At 46.5% G+C, this 21143-nt stretch overlaps 1 long non-coding RNA gene across 3 annotated transcripts in view; it reads right to left on the reverse strand.

Moving 5' to 3' along the window:
* The window catches only part of LOC126497293 (uncharacterized), a 77406-nt gene extending 69286 nt beyond the window's left edge, over window positions 1–8120 (reverse strand). For all 3 annotated transcript variants that reach the window (XR_007590562.1, XR_007590561.1, XR_007590563.1), the window contains exons 1-2: window positions 6417–8120; window positions 4540–4664 (exon numbers count right to left, since the gene is read on the reverse strand). This is a non-coding gene — a long non-coding RNA (uncharacterized lncRNA). The remainder of the gene's footprint in view (window positions 1–4539; window positions 4665–6416) is intronic.
* Window positions 8121–21143: the final 13023 nt, after the last annotated feature.

Below are 21143 nucleotides of genomic sequence, written 5' to 3' on the forward strand. Positions count from 1 at the left end.
TACCTGTAAGGACCCTGCATTCCCAGATTACAAGGTCACACTCCCTGTAAGGACCCTGCATTCCCAGATTACCTGTAAGGACCCTGCATTCCCAGATTACAAGGTCACACTCCCTGTAAGGACCCTGCCTTCTCAGCACTCAAAAGCCTAAAGCAGAAGGGTGGGATCTGAGGCCAGCCTGGGCTACACCACAAGATCCTGTCTTAAAGTTTAAAAAGCAGAATTGTTGGCTTGTTTCTCAGATCATGTGGATTTGTCTAAAGGTGCAGCTCCTGCGGCAGACATCACTGTTCTCCTGTTCCTCGTGAGCAGCCATGCGTGGGGGACAGAGAGAGCATGGACAGGCTCTCCTTCATCCTCCCCTTTACCAGCGCAAGGCAAACTCTGTAAACCCTTTGAAGTTCCTTCCCACACACTGAACAAGTCGTTCTGGAAGTTTGATGGACGGAAATCAGAAGCTCCTAAACTATTGAACCATTTTCTGGAATTTTTTTTCTATTCATCCTAAAAAAAACAGTTCTAATCATATTTAATTTCTCCAAAATTAAACCTTGCATCAACATTTATCAACCTGAACACAAGAAACAGTCCTTTTTCGAAAGAGGGAAAAAAAACTCAAAATATTCTGTTCAACATAATTGGTTATAAATCTAATCAGCAATCTCTTTTAATTTGATCTTCAACAGGTATGGTTCTTCTGGGGAAACCTCACCTCTTATCTTACTTAACTTAAAATTAAATTATTCTCTTAAATCATTTAAATAATAAGATACCTGGAAGATATTTCAGAGAAATTGAACAAAGAGGGGGAAAAAATATCATCACCTAAAGACAAACATTGTTAATGTATCTTTATAGTTTCTCTGAACAGAAATAAAGAAAAACAGCCAAATCTCTTGCTTCTGCACACATATGCACATGCACACAAAAATATACACATATTCATACATATACAAATACATGCACACATATACACACAAATATATACATACACATAAATACACACACATAAACATAAATATACATACATACAAATATACACTTACCTATACATACCCATGCACATACATACAAACAACATTTACAGAAGCATACACACATATACACTTACATACACATGTATATACACACATGCGCTCACACACATATACATAGGTGCACCTGCATCACTAAAGACAACGGAGACAGAAACACAGATGAGATGCTGTCTCATCCTCCACCTCTTTTGCGGACTCTCATTTCCTCAGGCCCTAAGGAGAGCTTTCCTGAGCCTGCTGGAGGCTCTGACAGCCCCTCTGCCGGCCTCTAGCAGAGGAGGTGGGTGTGCTACCCCTGATGACCTGTAGGTGGCAGCACGATCTTTAATACTGCCTTTTCCTCCGGGAGTTAGCCATTTCTAAAAAAAAAAAAAAAAAAAAAAAAAAAAAAAAAAAAAAAATTTTTAAAAAAAAAAAAAAAAAAAAAAAAAAAAAAACACTTTTTAAACACATAAAAATAAATAAAATTAAAGTTGAATTCTTTAGTTAAAGTTGATCCTTAGGGATCTCCTAGGAGTTGGAGAGAATCGGAATAGAGGAAAGTGTCGTGACGAGCGAAGGTGTGGAAATTTAGAGAAGCCAGAGCCTGTGGGATCTGCGTGCTTTCTGTGTCTAAGTCAAAGCCTCCGCACACTGGGACTGTTAACGCACCTAGCACCGTCCATGCGCTGCTAAATTGCAAGGTTCTGAATAACAGCCCTTGTTTATTCATTCACGTAATGCGTGCTAACAGACTTCCTGCTGTGTCTAAAAGCAGCAGCATCCGGCTCCAGCAGAGCAGAACGAGGGTCACCGTCACTCATTCCGCCCTCCTGGCTCTTGTGTTCTACCGCAAGAGCCGCGTGGTTAAAAGGGAGATCAGTGGCTAATGTATACCTAGGCGCTGGTGGAAGAGACAGGCTTGTAAACCCAGGACTCCGAGAACTGTTTGTTTTCTCTTCTTATCATTTAAGTTTTAATAAATTATTACTGCCTCTATATGTGAGTGATGGGGAGGGGCCCGTGGAGGTAGAGGACAACTTTGTGGGGATGGGTCTCTCTTTCCACCATTGTTTGTGCTCTGGGCATCGACTCATGTCAGGTAACAAGCACTTTTACCCACAAAGCCTTTATGTGGCCTTTCTTTTTCTTTCTTTTTCTTTTCTGTTTTTAGACATAGTCTTTGTGGCCCAGGCTGACCTCAAACTTGTTGTGCAGCAGAGAATGGCCTTGAACTTCTAACGTCCCTTCGTCTCCCCTACAGTAATGGATCACAGACATGCTCCATGCCTTCCATCCCTGTTTTCTCTTTCCCTTCCAACCACTAACTTGTCAGGGAGCAGAGCATCCCATGTCCTGTCAGGACAACCATGAGACCTGCCTGTGTTGGTTGGCATCTGTCACCAAGGCAAACACTGGGACAATAGCTTATACAGTGGAAAGCTTCTCTGGGGTCTGTACTTTCAGGTATGGTCCGTGGCTTATTAACCCAATTCCTTTGGCAAAGGCAGTACATCATGGCAGGATTGGCAAAACCACCCACCATACGGCAGGGGGAAAGAAAGGCAGAGAAAAGAGGCTAAAGTCCCATTATCTCCTTCAAAACCACATCTCCAAAGGCCTAGAGTCCTCCATCAGGTCTCAGCTCCTGAAGGGGTCACACTGTGCCCCAAACCTCTACCACGTGGATCTTTAAGGGACACTGAAAATCCAAATGACAGCGATGCCCAATGTCACAGAAACAGAAGTCTCTTCAGAGTTGAAATCTCCACGGGCTGCTTCAGAACTGACGAATTGCAGGTAAAATGAGTTATGTGCTATTTTTATTGTGTGTGTGTTCGTGTGTGTGAGCATGGATGTTCCTGCCACTGTATGTACACAGCTGTCAGAGGACAACCTCAAATGCCAATGCCTCGTCCTCCACCTTGTTTAAGACAGGGTCTCCTACTGTGTACTCTAAGCTAACTGGTCCAAAGTCCCTTCAGGATTCTCCCGTCTCTGCCTTCCTCCCACTGCAGGTGTGCCAGGGTTGGAGCACACATCACCACGTCCTACTTTCTGAGCCTTCCACGGCTATGAACTCAAATCCTCGCATGTGCACAGTGAGCACTTTTATCTATTCAGCCACTTCGTGCCCCAGGTCATGTGACTTTTTAAAGGCAAAGATCGGGTCTCCCAATTACTGTCAGGATGCTTGTCAACCTTGGCTGTGAAATCACTTTTTCATAAACCTATTTTTTAATTATTTATAATTACAAGTGAGTTTATCAGAGCATTCAATCCCTTCCGTAACATCCAGTCAATATCTCAATACATTATTTCAGATGTCTTCCTCTGCCTCCGAATCTCCCGCATCTGTTTAGTTTTAAGTTCTTCTTATTTTGGTGGGAAATTTCTTTCCTGTTTCTCTCCCAGAAAGCAAATAAATTAAATTAAGTCATTGAGCATTCTTCAGGAGACTAGGACAGAAACTCGATAAAGTGGGAAATAGGCCGATAACATCAGGCTTCTTTTCATTACGATTTTCAATGCCTATTTGGTCAGACTTAAGTAAAACCGGGCTTGTTTGAGAGCCTTGAGCTCTGAATGTAGGGCATGCCCACAAGTTGGGCCCTGGAAGTGCAGGTGCCTCATTAACACTTTAAAAGTCTGGAGAAAACTGGGCTTTAAACGACAAGAAAACGGCAGTGCTACCAGGATCTCTATGGTAGAGATCTCTGTGATCTCTATGGTCCCTCCATGAAGGAGGCCCTCGGGGTGTGAAGGTGATCTTTTGGTATCTCACTTGCTTTAAGAGAACTCCTAGAAGTCACGTGTCAAGCTTCCTGTTGGACAGCCGTAACAGTAAGGTAGCATTTCCCTCTGTCCGCATCACAGTCGACATAACATGTCAAAAAAGCAGTTCATTAAAAGAGAAAAACTACAACTATTGATAGTAGGCCAAAAGGTACCCAAACTGACACACTGCCCTTCCTCTCGGTTATATATGTTCGGGGACAGGGGAAGGGCTAGCAGGGTCCAGAAAAGGGCAGTGGGCCCCCTAGAGCTGAAATTACAGGCGCTTGTACACTGGACAACTTGGGTTCTGGGAGACAAACTTGGTTCCTCTGCAAGAGCAGTAGGTGTCCCTAACTACTGAGCCATGCCTCCAGCCCCTAACCCATACACCTTCTCAATGTCAGCACAGTCAGTATCCCAGTCACCATGCGACAAGAGCCCAAAGGAGTCCTTCACAGCAGAGAGAACCCCTGCCCCCACCTCAGTCTCACACACAGAGCCCCATCCTGGGAGTTCTTTCAGGAACCCACTCTGTGGCGGCAGTGATCGACCAGGGCAGGAGGTGTCAGGGAACTCCCCTCATTTCTTCATACAACTCCTGACAGCTGAGCTCCTAACAGAATAAGGAAGCAAGTCTCAGTCCTTGAGACCACTTAGTCAAACTGCCCTTGATCAACAGAAACACCCACAGTTTTTCCCTGGAAAGATTCCCTCCACCTACGGTCACAGCAGGCCCTTAAAGTACTTGCGATTGGTTGGAGCAGCCACCACAGATCACAGGGAGTCTTCCTGCCTCTCCTGGAGATGACTTAAAACCCTTCCTCAGGAAGTGTACAAGGAATCTGAGCCGGGTATCTGTGCTGCACATCCCTGCAGGAAGGGAAATACATTGCCATCAGAGGTGATGCTGCCAACATGCACTTGGAGTGTTGTGTTGCTTGGGGTTTGCTTTTGTGTTTGCTCCTTTTCTCACTCTGTAGCTCAGGCTGTCCTATAACTTTTATGTAGTCCAGGCTGGCCTCAAACTCTCATGATCTTCTAGCCTCCACCTCCCCAACATTAGGACTACAGCCATGTGTCACCATACCTAGCTTGGGTTGCTATTTTTAAGAAGCTTTATGTTGTTTCTGTTGATCAAAGATACGATTTAAGCCAAGTCAGTGGCTTCCCTAGTACAGGTACCTGTAGTCACTGCTACTCCAGAGCCTACAGCAGGAGGATTGCTTGAGCTCAAAAATTTGAGACCGCCTGGGTAAGAGCATGACCTCTATCAAAAAAGAAGAAAAGTGAATGCCGACGAAAGAGGAGGAGAAAGGGAAGGAGGGAGGGTGAAGAAGGAAAGGAAAAAGGACGAGGAGCAGGAGGGAGGGAGGGAGAAAGAGAGGAGGTGACAATTTAAACTAGACTAACTTGGGAGGCAAAATGGGGTCCTAGAAATCCAAGTGGAACTATGTAAATACAGATATGGCTATCCCCAGGAACATACTTATTAAAACTGAATAATATAGGTCATTTCTCAAGTCATTGCATAAAATTCAACCATATATAAAATGAAAAAAAAAACTTCTCTTTAACCACAAAATTCAAAACAATCTAGGTCAGAGCTGCTGACCATAATAAGGTAGCAAAAGAAATTAATCATTATGTTACAAAGAAAGCTTGCAAGGTAAAAGCAGTCACCCCCAACGGCATTTACCCGGTAATTATGTTTCAAGTTTCAACTTCAGAGAAGTTTCCTGTGCCAGTTTTTGAGGTTAAGGTCTGTGTTTGTGACATACACTTTTCAACACCAAAATCACGTGCATTTTCAAAGAAATGCTACCATAGGAAGAAAAAAATCTTTCTCTTTCTACGCGATGTGGCACATGAAACACGAGCCGCAAACGGTGACACCTCGGCACACTTGAGCAAAACAGAGGTTTCTTCTCCCACCATCCTCATTTTGAGGCCATCCTCCCCACTCCCCCATCCTTCCCCTCCTCCATCTTTCCTCCTGCCTCCTCCTTCCCTCTCCCCCGCATCTCCCCCTCTCAGGGGAAAGGTTTTTTGAACTGAAATCAAGGCGCATTTCAATCAGCAGGCTTGCCAACCGGTTACCCTGATTCAGGGATATTTCCACACAATTGTCCATACTTCATCAAATCTTAGCACAAAAACATGCACTTTTCCCTGGGTCTGCGTGTGGGTCTGCAGTCTCTTACATCACAAAAACAACCAGCAGATACATTCCTTAGTCTTTTATCTTGTCAGCCTCCCTTTTCTTATAGAGGGTGGAATGCTTTTCTTGACAATTGGACTGGATTTGAAAACTCCTAAGACACAGACCTCTGGTGTGTTCAGGAGGGTCTCCAGGCAGATTTAGAGCGAACACCCACCCTGCATGTGAGCTGCACCCACCCTCCGGAGATTTGCGTCCTGGGTGAACAAAAACAGAATGGAGGCCAGCACCCAACAAGGTGACCTCACCCTCCTGCTGCCCGCCTCCCGTCCCCACCCCCACCCCCAGGATCCAGAGAACACTCAGCCCTCTTTAAACCCTTTTGTCCGAAGTTTTATCCCAGCAGCGGGCAGCAAGGAATGCCTGCAGCAAACCCTGCCTACGGAGAGGAAGACGGTGCCCACCTGTCCGGCTGCAAACCTCCCGCGTACGTCTCAACTGCGGTACTGCAAACGGAGAGGGAGGAGAATACGGCAGGCAGGGATCATGGCTTTAATCCTAGCACTTGGGAGAGGCTGAGCCGGGTGGATTTCTGAGTTCGAGGCCAGCCTGATCTACAGAGCTAATTCCAGGACAGGTAGGGAAGTTTGTGTCAAAATAAATAAAAATAAAGAATACTGCATGCAGGTAGACTTGGTAAAACTTTGACGCATCTGAAAAAAACTGAAGACCCAAAGGGTTGGTGAAATGGGGAAGAAAGAGGCCTGTGACAAAGGAAAGGGGACCGGGAACTCCTCAAGGGCAGGCAGCACAGCAGGGCAGAAATCCCTTCCCGTGCTTTATCCCGCTGGAGAGATAGCTCAGGCAGGAAATGCCGCACAAACATGATATCCTGAGTTTGGTCGTCAGAATCCACATTAAAAAATGTCAGGCGCTGGGGAAGGGTCATGCCTGGGGCTCGGTGGCCCCAGGCACCTATAGTGCCTATAGTGACCTATAGTGAACCACCCTCATAATCAAGACCGTGAACAGACTGCCACCCTGGTGTGTTCTGTACCCTCGTGACACTTTTACATATGCCCTCAAGCCGTCACTGACCTGGCCTACTTAGTGAGCTCCAGGCCAGTGACTCATGAGATAAATATCAACCAGAGAACAACAGCTAAAGTTGACTCTGACCCTACGTGACGCAAGTGTGTGACTGCGTGCTCATACACAACAGGGGGTTGGGGGGAGGTTGGAGGTAAGAGGTGAGGCAAGCCAAGACAGAAGGCAGATTACTTCCTAGGTTTTGTGACTTGCTCATGGAAAAAGGGTGCCCTTCCTAGCTTTGCATTTTCACCAGTTCTTTTAGCTTAAAATAGTTGCTATGTCACAGTGACATATTTCAGCATAAGATACTGGGGTGACTCGTCTCGTCCATTCCATGCACTCTGGGATCGCCTCGGAGACAAGGCACTGCCATGAACAGGGTCCCACACTGACGGAAAGGGGGAAAGAGAGCTGGGCTCCAGAGTGCATCTCTCTGCCCCTGGCTGCCTGCAGGATGCTATGTGACCCGGCTGCCTGGCTCCTGCCGCCACAGCTAGAGCCCCACCCCACCTTAGCAGACAGAATCATCCCTGCTGAGAACCACAAGGGACCCTTCTTTCCCTAAGCTGCTCTGATGGGGATTTTTATCACAGCCACAAGAACAGTAACCACAACAGGCCACCTGACCCCCACCATCACCTCAGTGGGCCACCAACATCACTATGGATGGGTTGTGAAGAACCAAAGTTCCTCCATTTTGTCCTCCGCCTCCATCTTGTGTCTTGTGTAAGCTATTTCCTGTAAAACACTCCAGTCCTCAGAAATGGCTCCGGGCAAAGTAACAGGGTAGCCATCTGGAAAGTACAGAGGACAGCAGAATGTTCCCACCCGAAGGTCAGCCGATAAGAAAACTTCACAAGCAACAGGCGAGGTTCAAAATAAAATTTCTGAAAAGTCCCTAGACACGAGCCAATCAGGACTGAACCCGTCACCCCCACACCCTGCTAACGTAACTCTTCTGGGTTTTGCCTTTACACAATGCCCTCTAGAAAGGCGGGGTACCACCTCCTCTTGCTGCTGCGCTAACAAGATCCCTGCCAGCCTGTATTGTGCATACAATAAACCTTGATTTTGTATTTTAGTGAGTCAGTCTCCCTGGTGACCTTTTGGGGTCCCCACGGACAGGGCATAACAGGTTGTTTCTGCTAAGATGAGTTTGATTTCTATGAAAAATCTCAAGCAACTGACCTGTGAAAACCCATCAGGAAACACAGCAGAGGTTGGGCCATACTTGAGATAAAAATATAAAATCAGAACCTATAATATATCATATTGCAAATATATGTTAAGTGTATGACGGTTGTGTATATTTGTATTTATTTCATGTGTCTGACTGAGTGTTTTGCCCGCACAAACACACCACATTCATACAGTACCTGCAGAAGCCAGAAGAGGGCACTGGATTCCCCTAGAACTGCAGTTACAGATGGTTGTGACCACCATGTGGGTGCTGGGAATTAAATCTAGGTCCTCTGGAAGAGCCAGTAGCCCAAAGTGTATATTTAAAATGTATGCTTGTGGGCTGGAGAGATGGTTTAGCAGCTAAAGAGCATGTATTGCTCTTGCAGAGGACCTGGGTTCAGTTCCCAGTTCTATGGGATCTACTGCCCTCTTCTGGCCTCCATGAGCACTGCATGCACATGGTACAGACATACATGCAGACGAAACACCCATACTCATTAAAGAAAAATAAATAAATTTCGAAAAATAAAATGTGTACTTAAAAGACAGTGAGTCCTTAAATCGAGTGACTTTATACTAACTCATTTTTCCCAAATGGCATTTGAAATACATTACAGATTTGCCAGTAACTTATTCCAAGATAATTTCCCTGAGCCACATGTTTGAAAGTGCAAATAATCTCATTTAAGCTGTTAATTAAATGTGCCCCACACTAAGATGAAGCTAGGGACATGAAGTTATCCTTCTAAATATACCTCCCATGTTCCTAACAACACCTTGGAATTTTTCAGGATTGGTAAAAGATGTCCTTCAGAAAACCAACTAAAAAGGCAGAGGCTCCCCTCTTACTCATTCTGAACAGACCTCTGGAATCAAAAAATGAGCCCCTCATATAACCGTGACACATCATAAAAGAAGAGGAGAAAACTACATGATTTAAGGGTCAAATAAAATTAGTCCACGGTCACTTTAAAATCGTGCATTTTTACCAGGCAGAGAAATTGATTTTCTATGAAGAGAAACACATGCTATCCATACAAGTCCTTTCATTAAACCTCAAGGTCCCATCTACTTGCTGGTTATAAAAAAAAAAAATGCTACATATGGAAAAAAAGCCACCGTACGTGAAATCCGATACACACACGCACACAAACTTGCACACCTAATTATGTGCCGTGTAGAACTCCTCACGGGTCTTGTTCCATTTTCCTTCTTCCAGCGTTAAGTGATACTGAGTTACACAGCGTTCTCCTACCTAGGTTTATGCTTTAATGGAACTTCCTTGCCCTGACCACACGCAGGAGGAAAAGATTTAACTTAGCCCCCAAAGGGCATGAAGTGCTGGTGATTTTATTCACCTCTTGGGTAACCTGCAACTCCAAGAAACATGATTGTGTGCTGATGATTCTACAGGAAGACATCGGGCCCCTAGGGACATGACGTGGACGCAGAGGAAAAGCCTACGGGATGTGAGACACGGCTACACCACACAAGGTGTTCTGTGACTCTGCTGTAGCTTATGGCCGTAGACTTGAAGCCCAACCATGCTCTGGGAATAAAGCTCCCTGTATTGACCACTTTATCGTCATGGGGTCTGGACATTAGTACAGTTACTGTCATTGACTGTGGACGAGGGTGAGCAAGGCAGAGAGCAGAAACTCTCCAGAGAGGAGCGGCTCTCCGAGCAGACGCGAAACTGCACCTTGTCTAGTCAGTGAAGTGCCATGACTTGACTCTCGGTGGCCTGGACCCATCCACACATCTGCCCCCTTGCTGAGGAACCTTCATCACTGCCGTTCTTTGCAAACCCAGCTGTCCTCATTTCACCACTTCCATGGTTTAGTTTCTCCACTGCTAAATACAAATTGTAACAGCACATACCTCAGGGAGAGAAACCAAAAGGGTCAAAGGAGAGAATCCATGGCAAGTGTTTACCACAATGCCTGGCTCTTAGCCACAACCAATACAGCACATGGGAAAAGGGCTGGGTGAGAATGCAAAGTTGGTGGGGATATTTAGGTACAACGATGCCACTATGTCTTGTCTCAAACCCTGGAGTTAGGAAATGGACAGCAGAGGACTTCTAATGGATCACTTGGATGGAGGAGAACCTATAAGCCACCAAACACATGTCCTCTACCCATGTCTAGGGATGATCAGGCCAACTGTGGCAACAAGACAGAAGCAGTTACGGTGAGCCCAAATGAGCGGGCACAGGGTATGTCAGAGGGAGGCTGTGTGAGCATCTCCCAGAGACCACTGGAGGCCAAGGGTCAGAGATGACGCGTGGTTAGCTACTTGTTTATTAGTCGAGAAGGCCATGTGGGAGGGCAAGGCTTCCCAGAGAGCGTCTCTGAGGAATGGGGCAAGGCCAGACTTTGTACTGAAAAACATACATCATCCAGAGCCAGAGGGGGCTTCCCCCACCTCGGCTGAACTGGCATGTGATAAAGAACCTTGGCTTTCACAAAGCCCAGAGGAAGAGAGGCAGCTTCATCTTCATTCCTTTCTTTTCGTACAGCATCTCATGATACTCAGGCTGACCTCAACCCCACTTACATAGCCAAGGATGACTTTGAAATCCTGATGCTCTTGCCTTCGTCTCCCGACTCCTAGGAGTGCTCCACCACACCTAGCCAATGAAGCGCTGAGGATTGAGCCCACCCACGTCTTTGTATGTGGCACCCTGCCAACCGAGTCACATCCTCAGCTTCATCCCCATTATCTTTCCACCCAAGTTTTCATATTTAAAGCTTTGCATTTGATCCATGCCAACTCTTTCCAAGCCCAGCCCCTGGACTGTTGACTTCTGGCTGGAACACAACATCTCCCATAACGAAGGTATTGTAGAAGACAGGCAGCAAGCAGTGAACAGTGTCCATTCAAAGCGCTGAGCTACACAGATCCCAGCATGTAGGAGGCTGAGGCAGGAGGTAGGCCATGAGCTCAAAAACAACCAAGGCTACAAAGTGAGTTCCATATCAGCCTGGACTACAAAATCAAGAGACTGTGTTGCCTGTTGTTAACTGTGAGGGACTGAGGCGGTTACTAGAAGGGACAAACTGGGACGGCTTGCCTCCCCCTGCAGGAGCCACACATTCCCCAGCAGGGCCTGGCCCAGGGAAGGTTGCTTTTCAAACACGGACTTTCCTCTCTACTGAGGTGGGTCCCCACACACTGTGCTTTCATCTCTCTTCAGAGTATTCCCATCTTCGGCCTTAAAACCTCTGTGGGGAAACTTCACAAGATTCAACCCACAGAGGCAGGGTCAGAGCATTCCAGAGTGGCTGAGGGAAGGAAACAGGTGATGCACACATTGCTTTCCAGACTGCACATGGCAGGCGACAAGCTAGAAATGGTTGACTGTGAAAGTTCACTCGCAATGCGCCGACTCCTACGAGACAAGCTTGACGCTGCTGCTCACGTGGTTTTTATTCTCCTTTCGTCGTTAAGAGCAAAAGCAATAAGCGCTAAGACGATTGTGCCGTAGGGGGGAAATTATTTGTGCAATAGGCTCAGGAGTTTCTATCTCCTGGACATGACACGTCTCATGTTCTATCTAGCTCTATCCATTCCGTGTGAGGTGAAGTCTGGCTGCTCCTCTGGGACAGTCGGGGGCACCATGGACAGAAATTTGGTGCTGCTGGGGATACTGAGGTCAGGAGTCTGAGGAAGGGGGTTTAGTCGGTGAGAGGTGAGTGCCCACAGTGTGTCGCTTTCCTTGTTTCATTTCTGTTGCTGTGATAAAAAAAATACCCTGACCAAAAACAAAATAGGACAGGAAGGTTTATTTGGATCAAAATTCCAAGTAAAGGTAGGAACTCAAGCAGCCAGCCATGTTGCTCCCACAGTCGAGAGCAAAGACAATAAAAACATCCTGTGTGCTTGCTCTCAGCTAGCTCTCTCCTCGCTTGGCCTGGGCAGAACCTGCTGCCTAAGGAATGGTGCTGCCAGCAATGGGCTGGATCTTCTACAAAACAATCCCCCACAGACATGCCCATGGGCCAAGGCGATAGACGGAATCCTTCTCTTGAGGTTGTCTTCCCGGGTGATTCCAGGCTAGGTCAAGATGGTCGGGAAAGCAACCATCACAGCCACACAGTGAACAATATTTCTTCAATCTGTATTCCACCTACAGATTTGGTGATATGGCAGGGAGTGATGTTCATTTCTCTATGACACCAAAGCCCGGAAGGACATTAAAACACCACCCACATCAGGGATGACAAGAACAAAATAGAATCGCCACAAAATTGCACTGGTCCTCCTCAAAGTATCGTTCCCGAGGGACAAGATGCAGTTCATCCCATGCTGATGAAGCTGATTGACTGATGTGATGTTTCCAGACCTTCCCACCTTAAGAACGCTACTTTGCCCTTTGTTCTTAGCAACATTTATAGCATGTGTATGTATGTTCACATGCGTGTGGGTGCATGCATGTGCAACAAGTGTGTGTCTGTGTGGAGGTCCAGATGTACTGGTTTTGTTAGTCTCAACATTTCTAGTCCTGTCCTCTCTACCTCTGGAGTGCTGCCCCCACAAGCAACTGCCAAACCTGCCTGTCTTTTCACGTGGGGTCTGGCATTCAGACTCCTGTCCTCATTCTTGCACCAAAAGAGCTGAGCCACCTCCTCAGCCCTGAACACAGAGCTTTTAAAAGTATGCTTTAGCTAGGCACGGTGGTGCACACCTCTAAGCCCAGCACTTGGGAGGCAGAGGCAGGAGGATCTCTGAGTTCGAGGCCAGCCTGGTCTACAGAGTAAGCTCTAGGACAGTGAGGGCTACACAGCAAGAAACCAACCCCATCCCACCAAAGGAAAAAAGAAAGAAAAGGGGGGGAGGAGAATATGCTATGATGGGCATGGGGAAATGGCTCAGTGGTTAAAAATGCTTGCCGCTCCTGCAAGGGACCTGAAATCAGTTTCCAGCAACCATGTCAGGTGGTCCACAAGCATGTGTAACTCCAGTTCCAGAGTCAGCACCCTCTTCTGGCCTCTGTGAGCCTACATACATGTGGCACGCACACTGAGACATATATACACATACATAAAAACCTTAAAAGAATACACTTGAGATCTGTAAGGGGAGACCCATAAAGACCTATAGTGCGTAGACAGTTCCTGCTGGACCAGTTCCTGCCATGATAACTGCCATCCATCACCATCGACCGCTTGGCAACAGGCCATAGGGAGAGCCTTGCCCTTCTCCCCCACTCAAGTGTTTGCGCTGGCACATCTCAGTCTTACTGCATTGGATGAGGATCTATCTAGAATTAATGTATCTATCTTTCGACTCCCTGGTGGTAGTAACGAGAGCTGCCCTATGTGGGTCCTATACTTCATTTCCATCCTCGCTTCTTACTTTCTGGCTCAGGAAGACATTCTCAGCTAATCTTACCCTTTCCTGCTCTAACCTTTTCCCAGGGGCCCGAATTCTATTTAGTGGAGACTCTCTTAGTACTCAGTACCCGGGACCTGTACAAGCATGTTATACACGTCAGTGCACTAAGTTAAGTCATACGTGTGCGCAAACACAGGCAAACGGCAATGTGTACACAGGCCTCTGTGATTTATTTATTTATTTATTTATTTATTTATTTATTTATTTTAATTTATTGGTTTTGTTTTAGACAGGGTTTTTCTGTGTAGCCTTGGCTGTCCTGAAACTCACTCTCTAGACCAAGTTGGCCTGCCTCCCAAATGCTGGGATTAAAGGCATGTGCCACTACTGTTTGGTGCCTCTTGAATATTTTTTTAAATGACTTAAAACTGATCTCCAATTCCAACCCAACACCAAGGAGTCCCAGTCTTAACTCTGCTCTGAATTCCTTTGTGTCCATGTTCACGTCAGCTGTAGGTGCATATGCCAGAGGTTAGCCTTGGGCATTGTTCCTATCTCTGCAGGAGTGTGCGTCAGAGGTTAGCCTCGGGTATCACTCCTGTCTGTGCAGGTAACACACGCCAGAAGTTAGCCTCTGGAATTATTCCTATCTCTGCAGGAGTGTGTGTCAGAGGTTAGCCTCAGGCATCACTCCTGACTGTGCAGGTATCTTATGCCAGAAGTTAGCCTCTGGAATTATTCCTATCTAAGCAGGTGTGTATGCCAGAGGTTAACCTGGGACATTATTCCTCAGCAGCTGCTTACCTTGCTTTGTGAGACAGGGCATCTCACTAGGACCTAGACCAGGTCACCACTGAGGCCAGGCTGGCTCTGCTGCCCCCCAGTTGGAACCACAAGCATGGGTCACCACACCCAACTCCTTGATGTCAGTGCCAGTGATCAAATTCTGGTTCCAACACTGTTTGACAGCTATCTCCTGAGCCCTATGATCTAGAGAGTTTAAGATTTCATTAGTGTGTGTGCATGTGTGTGTATGTATGTCACAGTGTGTGTGTGTGTGTGTGTGTGTGTGTGTGTGTGTGTGTGTGATAGCATGCATGCAGAGTTCAGAGGAAAATCTTGCAGGACTCAGTTTACCCACACTATTTTAAGGCAAGGTCTCTCTTGTGTCCACCACAGCACGGCTCTTGAGAGTTTCTAGCTATTTCTCCTGACTCTCCCTCCCTCCTTACCACACAGTCGGTTCACATGGCCACTGCCATATCCAACTTCCCACACAGTTCCCGGGATGGAGGTCAGCTCACCAGTCACGCGCAGCAAGCCCTTTGTCCTCTCAGCCATCTTCCCAGCCCACGCTCTGAGCTTCTTGATTTCCTCCTGCGGTGCTAGAAAACCAGTCCGTATTATTTCACTTTTCTTAAGGTTTTGTTTTTAATTGTGTGTCTGTAAGGACAGAGGCCGTAAAGGCCCTAAAAGGGCTTTGGGTTCCTGGAGTTACAGGCGATTGTAAACCACCTGATGTGGGCACTGGCAACCAAACTCGAGTCCTCTGCAAGAAGAGTGTGTGCATCCTCACTGCTGAGCGTCTCACCAAGCCCTCAAGGTGCTGTTTAATAGCCTGAAATGCAAGTCTAGGAGACATTTACTTCCATTTTTGCTTCCACCATTGATGGTTTTCATGTTCTTTCAAGCTTCTTGTTTTGTTTCACTTAGGTGACATTTCTGTTTCTATTAGTGATTAAAAAAAAAAAAAAAACTTTAGCCAGGTGGTAGTGGCATATGCCTTTAATTCTAGCACTCAGGAGGCAGAGGCAGGTAGATCTCTGTTTGTGTCCAGGTTGGTCTACAGAGTGAGTTCTAGGACAGGCAAGGCTACACAGAGAAACCCTGTCTCAAAAAATAAATAAATAAATAAATAAATAAAACTTTAGTATGTGTTTATGTGAATGTGACAGACAGACAGATTAAGAGAGGTGGAAGAGAGGGAGAAGGGGTATGTGGATACACTTGCCACAGCAAGTGTGTGGTCAAGGGACAACGTGAGGAGCCAGTTTTCTCCAGCAGGCTCGCTCAGCAAGCCTTCATCCGCTGGGCCATCTCCTCCGGGGTGGTTTTCTCTCTCTGGTCTAACATCCCCCGTGAAGTGCTGTGGGCTCTCCCTTGTGCTCAGATCGACACCAGTCCTTAAAGGGTCTTCAGAGAAAGTTCTGCCCAAGCTGTGTGCTCATTTTCAGCTACTCGCTTATCTGAAACAAGAAGCTCCTCTCAGGAAATGACGTGTACGTGGCTTTTCCTTCCTTGCTCGTCTTTGCTGGTTTTGGAGACTGTGGAGAAATCTCGATTTGGATGTCCAGCCTTATGTCATCTACCTAGAGAGTCCCTCCGTATATGATTTTTTTTTTTTAATGAATCAACACATCATGGCTTTCATCTGGACGTGGAAAGTAAATTTCTATGACATGTGACATATATAGGATTTCATAAGACCTGATACAGAATTATAGGAATTGCTACACACTATAAATCTCAAAACTCGGGATTGTCTTATTTAAAGATGATAATTTTCTCAACCATGGAACGCTAGGGTTAAAACGCTTAGCCTTCTTTACTGAGCCAGTTTCCATTAGGCACGAATAGGTTTCTTTTCAATGTCACCCTAAACTTGAACCAGTCCTCAGGTCTTTTCTGTTGTCGCCAGGTTCTTGAGGTTGCTAAACAACACTGACAACAACAACAACAACAACAAAATCATATTCAGAAATGAAGTGGAGAAAAGGATATTGCTTCTGTCTGTTCCACTCTTGCGACTGTTGTATACGAGCTCAATTCCCTGGTGTGTCGGGCAGCAGTTTGTGTTTTTGGACTAAAAAGACGGTCGTATTTGAAAACTTACAGGAGTTTGGCATCCGATTCAGATCTGCAGCAACCCGCAGCCATACTGCAAGCCAGATGGATGAGCCATCTCTTTTACAGCATTGAGCAGCTGTCTTCCCTCAGTGTTCGCATGCCTGGAGTGAGAACCCACGGTCTGCCATGTGCCCGAGTGAAGGAAGAGGCACAGAAACCAGATTCTCTCCAGCTTCCCCTGTTTCACTTCTAGCATATTCTTAAGAGCCAGAGAGATGGCTCTGCAGCTTAGGACACTCGGGATGCACATGGGTGGAAGGAGAGAGCTAACCTTCGAAAGTTACCCACTGAGCTCCACACGGACGCCATAGTGTGTGTGTGATAAATAAATAAAATGTAATTCTTAAATTTTGTGAACATATTTTGTTGTTGCTGCTGTTGTTTTGAGACAATATCTCTCTTTGTAATCCTGGTTGTCCGGAAACTCTCGAAGGAGACCAGGCTGGCCTCAAGCTCACAGAGTCCCACCTGCCTCTGCCTCTGAAGTGCTGGGTTTAAAGGTGTGTGCTACCATGCCCAGTTTAAATGTCTTCTGAAGACAGGAACCAACGTGAAGGAGTCCAAGCCCGTTCTGGTCTTCTGTCTGTGGAACAGAGCGCTTCATTTCACCTTCCCACAACTCACAAACAATTTATCTCGTGGTTTACACAAAGAGTAGGAAACCGCCCTCGAAATAATCTAAACTCAGTAGACAGGTATCGTTTCAAAAATGGTACTGAGGGCTGAGGACCTGGCTCAGTGAATCAGAGCACTTCCTATGCAAGCATAAGGACCTGAGTTCAAGTCCCCAGCACCCATGTAAAAAGCCAGGAATAACTATATGTGCTTGTAATCCAAGCACTGGGGGACAAAGACAGGCAGATCCTGTGAGCCTCCTGTCCAGCCAACCCAGTCAAATGGCAAGCTCATGGCTTTGTGAGAGACCAAGTCTCAAGGCAATAAAACAGGAACCAATAAAGGAAGACACCCAACTTCTAGCTCTAGTCATTGTATGTACACACAAAGGCACACACGTGTACCTACACTATACCATACACACATGCAGCACAACACACATTTCATACCATTGGTGCTCAGCATGTGGCACACACCATAACCTCAGCACTCAGAAGGCAAGAGCAGAAAGAACATGAATTTGGGGCTAGCTTGAGCTATAAAACAAGACCCTGTTTCAGAAACCAAAAAGTAAGACTGGAGAGACGGCTCAGTGCTTAAGAGAATTTCCTGCTCTTCTAGAGGACCTAGGCCAGGCAGCTCACAGACATTTGTAACCCCAGCTACAGGGAGAGCTAGTCGGTCTGGCCTCCAAGAGCATGCACGTGCACACACATATATGCACAACACACATACTCACAAATGAAATTAACTCTACGGGGCTGGAGAGATGGCCCCATGGTGAAGAGCGCCTGTTGCTCTTACAGAGGACCTGAGTTCGGTTCCCATCAAAGACAGTGGGTGCTTCACAGCTTCCTGTACCTCCAGCCCCGGGCGATCAGATGCCTTTGGCCCTCACAGGCACCTGCACTCACAAGCACATACTGACACACAGACACATAATTAAATATAGTAAAATTAAGCCGGGAGGTGGTGGCGCATGCCTTTAATCCTAGCACTAGGGAGGCAGAGGCAGGCAAATCCCTGTGAGTTCGAGGCCAGCCTGGTCTACAAGATCTAGTTCCAGGACAGGCTCCAAAACTATAGAGAAACACTGTCTCCAAAAAATAATAATAATAATAATAAACCTAAAATTTAACTAATAGGTTAAATAATAGAACAGCAAGTGAGGCTTACTGGGTAAACCACATGGTTCATTTCTTTCTGCTGTGCACTAAATCAGAGCCCAAAGAGGCTAGGTAGGAAGTTTGGGCTCAGGGGCTCATCACAGAAGACGAACAGCAGAGCAAACAGATGGTCGGTCGTAAAGCAGTCCCAGCTCTCCATCACTCCGGTTCTCCAGGAATCAAACATTTAAACCACAGTGATTTTCACATAGATCCATAAAAAGCAGGAAAACAGAAAAGGCGTGCACATTCTCCTGGAATCCACGTCACTCTCATGGAGATGGAGTTAATCTGAGCCTCAATAAAATCGTGGGCTGTGAAGAACCATCTTTTCGTGCAGAGTGAACGTGTGACCCAGAGCTCCTGGTGCTTTCTGTTCCTCAGAAGGAAACTATTTTTGCAAGTGAGATATTTTTTCAGGCTGGCTGAGCCTCAGCTGGGCGGCAATCTTTTACTCACATCATCTACTGGACCAATTTTTTTAAATGCTCGTCTTGATAGTAGGAGCCAAGAGCAGCTATAGATTAAACAGACCTTCAGAGCGCTCGGATCTGATTGCACTGCAGAACGTACTCAGGGATCCATTCACAGAAAGGCATTAAGCAGTGTGACTCTGTAGGGTGGAGAAAGGGGAAAGAGAAGAACAGATGAAGGCAGGCAGAGGTGCAAGGAAAAGCAGGGGTGTGTGTGTGCGTGCTTCCACCTTAATAGTGAACGAGCCTGGCACCACACTCAAGAGAAGAAAAGGAACACAGCATACATGCAAAGAGGACCAGCCGGGCATCCCTGCTCAACACTGCAACAGAATCCGTGTGCGGTTAAGTTATTGCTTTCCTTGGGAGAACAAACGTATTTGCAAGAGTGAACTGGCTCCAAATAAAACAAAAGACCAATTAATAATTCAGTCTTGATGGTCATGAAAGTCGGACATGTTATCAACGGCAAACTTAAGCCTTCGATCCCAATGTCACGGCCAGCACAGGTTTCTCTTGCTGTGACTTCACTCAGGGAACAGTGTGCCATGAAGAGACTAAATTAGACAAGAGTAGTCCATCCACCTTCCTGACACGATGCCACCCACATGAAGGACAGAGATTGTGAGATAAATTCGAGCTGAGGAAATCCAAAGTGGAAATGAAGGCTTCATTTCCACCATATACTAAGGGTATAACTGGTCCCACGGTGGTTCTAGCTCTAATGTTTTAGAAACCTCCGTGATCTCCGCAAAGGCTGCACTGGTTCACATTCCCACCAGCAGTGAGGACGGGATTCTCTTTCCAGGCTTTCTCATCAGAATTCTCTAAGCCGATGAGACTCCAAACTGAGCATGTCCATTCATGTCTCCTTAATCTTCTCTGCCTTTCTAGCCTGCCACAGAGTGCCATGGTGGAAAACGGAGGCCCCGTAGAGACAGCTGGAGGCTGAGGCAACCACAGACGGAGCTGGGACCAACCCGGCCAAGCAAGACGGCCGGCTGCTGACTGCCCTCTATGTCACAGCAATAGCATCTCCGCATCAGCCCTATAAAAGTGTTCCCATCACGCACCTGATATCATCCCACATCACAAATACCCCCAGAGAAGAGAACAAACCCCTATTCCAGAAAATTCTGACCTGTTCCTAGTGCCCCATCTGTGCCCCCACTTCAGCTCCACTGTAACTCTCTTGAATACACCCTTAAGGTCTTTAATAAAACTCCCCAAATCCTTATGTGGTCTCTGAATCTTTTCTCTGCTCATAACAAGAGCCGGAAATACCAGGTTGAGGTATCAGTCAACTCCCCACCTCTCTCTCTCTGAGTCCCCACCTTTCACCAGCCAGGTGATGAGTTCATGCTGCTTCCCCTGAGGGTTAGATTTAGAGATAGAAATACACAAGCCACTTCCCAGTTGTTCATCACTCACCAACTTCCTTGTTCTAAAAGGATACAGAGCGCTTTGCTTCCAAACCCTGACGTCAAATCAACCCTGCAGTCGTCTCTAAGGCCAGGGAAGCCATCGGAACCCTTGCTCTGATTGCCTGGCTTGGGATAAACCCTGTATGCATGTCTGAAACAAAAACACTGTTTTTAACAGACCTAGGAAGCAGTGTCTTTTAATGCAGTATAGAAACACAAGAAAAGCAATGTTCCCTCATGCATGGTAAGCGCTCCTTCTGGTAGACCCATTTAGGAAGCACAGGGCTGAGCTCCAAGCTGGAAGTGGGTCTCTGCGCTGCAGTAGACATTGCTGTCTCGGGACGCTTTCAGCCCAGTCCCAGCTCTCTCCCTTACCAGAAAACCTTAAGGTATTCCTCATTTATACACATTGTAACCAGGCTTGAACTTTAATGCGTTGCCACCCACACTGAGCATGCCCAGACCTCCACAGCTCCAACCTCCTCTCACTTTATCATCACGTGCGTTCAAGCCTTGCGCTACTCCAGCGGTCCTTGGGAGCCGAACGCCAGGAATGCTTAATCAGGGTCGCCAAAGCGCATGGATATGGTTGCTCAAAACTCATCGCATGAAAGCCGCTACTGAATGGAGAGGGAACGTCCGAGAACATAAAACTCACAGCAGACTAAGGAAAAGATTTAGATAAATTGCCTGTTGTAAGTCGTCTGCATTTTCTAAAACAGTAGTCTGTTCCTAAGAGAATAACAACCAGAACTTCTGCATCAGCAAGCACAGAAGTTACAAAGGTTGAGCAGTGATCTGACCCACACACCCAGACGAGACAGCATAGCTAGGCCAACCATTCATTTCTGCTTCCTAGCGTACCTGAATAGGAGCTTTCGTGGTACATGCAGAGGGGGTTTGCCTAAAAGATCCGAATGCTAGGGCTCTGCTTACTTAACCTAAATCATCAATTACTATAGTATTTTTAAAAATCCCTTAAAACTTTCTGC

Source organism: Alexandromys fortis, unplaced genomic scaffold, assembly GCF_014885135.2.
Source record: "Alexandromys fortis isolate MF-2015 unplaced genomic scaffold, M_Fortis_MF-2015_v1.1 scaffold_21, whole genome shotgun sequence".
Taxonomy (NCBI): domain Eukaryota; kingdom Metazoa; phylum Chordata; class Mammalia; order Rodentia; family Cricetidae; genus Alexandromys; species Alexandromys fortis.